The following is a 2057-nucleotide window of genomic DNA, read 5'->3' on the forward strand; positions in this document are numbered from 1 at the left end:
AATTACATTTTGTAACTTCTGTGTCCATAAGTGTAGATTTATAATGACTGTTTTACATGGTTGTCTTTTAAATAAGAAAAAGGAGGAATAAAAAATTTAAAAAATTATTAATACTGACTTTTATATTAACCTGTGTATTTAGCTTTACCAGTGTTCTTTATTTCTTCATGTAGATTCAAGTTACTCTCTAGTGTCCTTTTATTGTAGACTGAATGAGTCCCTTTAGCATGTCTTTGAGGGTATGTCTACTAGTGACAAACTCGCTTAGGTTTTCTGGCTTATCTTTACGAAGATAGTTTTACTGGATGAGAATGCTTAGTTAACAATTGTGGTTTTTTCTTTCAGCACTTTGAACATGTCATCCCACTGTTTCTGGCCTTAATAGTTTCTGATGAGAATTTACCTGTTAATCTCATTCAGGAACCCTTGTACATGATGAGTTGTTTTTTTCTTGCTGCTTTCAAAATTCTCTCTTAGGTTTTGGCTTTTGACAGTTTTACTATAATGTGTTTTACTGTGGATATTGTTAAGTTTATCCTACTTGGAGTTCATTGACCTTTTTGGATGTGTAGATTGATGTTTTTCATCAAATTGGGGAAGTTTTCAGCCATTATTTCTTCAAATATTCTTTCTGCCCCTTTCTTTCTCTCCTTCTGGGCCTCCCATTATGCATATGTTGGTATGGTTGGTGTTGTCCTACAGTTGTCTTAGGCTCTTTTTATTCCATTTTTCTTCTTTTTTTTTATTTTGGTTCCTCAGACTAGACAACCTCGATTGAACTTATATGTCAGGTTACATTTTCTAGTGAGTGTCTCTAGTGAATTTTTCATTTCAGTTATTGTACAATTTAACCCGAGAATTTCTATATGTTTCTCTTTATAATTTCTACCTCTTGACTGAGATTCTCTATTTCATGAGATATTGTTCTCAGAGTTTCCTTCAGATTTTTTGTATGTGATTTCCTCTAGCTCTATAAACATATTTAAAATAGTTAAAGTCTTTGCGTAGTAAGTCCTATATCTAGGCTTCCTCAAGTACAGTTTCTATTGATTGCCCTTTCCCCTATGTATTGGCTATACTTTCTTGTTTCTTTGCATGCCTCATAATTTTTTGTTGTTGAAAACTGGACATTTTGAAAATTATAATGTGGCAACTCCAGAAATTAGATTCCTCCCTCCCCAGGGATTGTTGGTGCTGCTTGTTGTAGTAGTAATTGTTTGTTTGTTAGAGACTTTTCTGAACTAATTTTGTAAAGTGTGTATTCTTTGTTGTACATGGCCACTGAAGTCTTTGTTCCTTCAGGTTAGTGGTCAACCAGTGATTTTACAGAAATTTCTTTAAAGGCTGGAACTAAAAAAAAATCTCCTAGTCTTTGCAGATAGACACTGTGTGTGTGTATGTTTCGGAATATGCCCTCAACATTCAGCCAGGCAATTTACAACTCTGCCTTATCTTTCACTTCCTGTTTGTACAGAGACTGAAAGTCAGACAGAGGGGAGAGCTGAGGGCTTTCTCAGGTCTTTTATGAGCATATACCCAGCCCTTTGTGGATTTGTTTATTTCTCCCTTTAGTTATGTCAGCTTTAGCTGAAGCAATATTTTTAACTACAAAAACAAATTTAGTTGTCATGTCTTTCCTATATAGTAACACTTATATAGCATGAAATTTCCCTCTTTATCTCAAGTTACACTTGTTAGTCTAATAATAACAAAGACATACAAGCTTTCTTATGTTTATTGTTTGTACAATATAACTTTTTCTATACTTTTATTTTCAACCTCTCTGTGTCATAATATCAAAACTCAATGCCTACTATTGATGAAAAATCTGAGAGTGAAATTAAGAAAACACTCCCATTTACCATTGCAAAAAAAGAATAAAATATCTAGGAATAAACCTACATAAGGAGACAAAAGACCTGTATGCAGAAAATTATAAGACACTGATGAAAAACTGAAAGATGATACAAATAGATGGAGAGATATACCATGTTCTTGGATTGGAAGAATCAACATTGTGAAAATGACTCTACTACCCAAAGCAATCTACAGATTCA

The sequence above is a fragment of the Physeter macrocephalus genome, chromosome 21 (genome assembly GCF_002837175.3).
Source record: "Physeter macrocephalus isolate SW-GA chromosome 21, ASM283717v5, whole genome shotgun sequence".
Taxonomy (NCBI): domain Eukaryota; kingdom Metazoa; phylum Chordata; class Mammalia; order Artiodactyla; family Physeteridae; genus Physeter; species Physeter macrocephalus.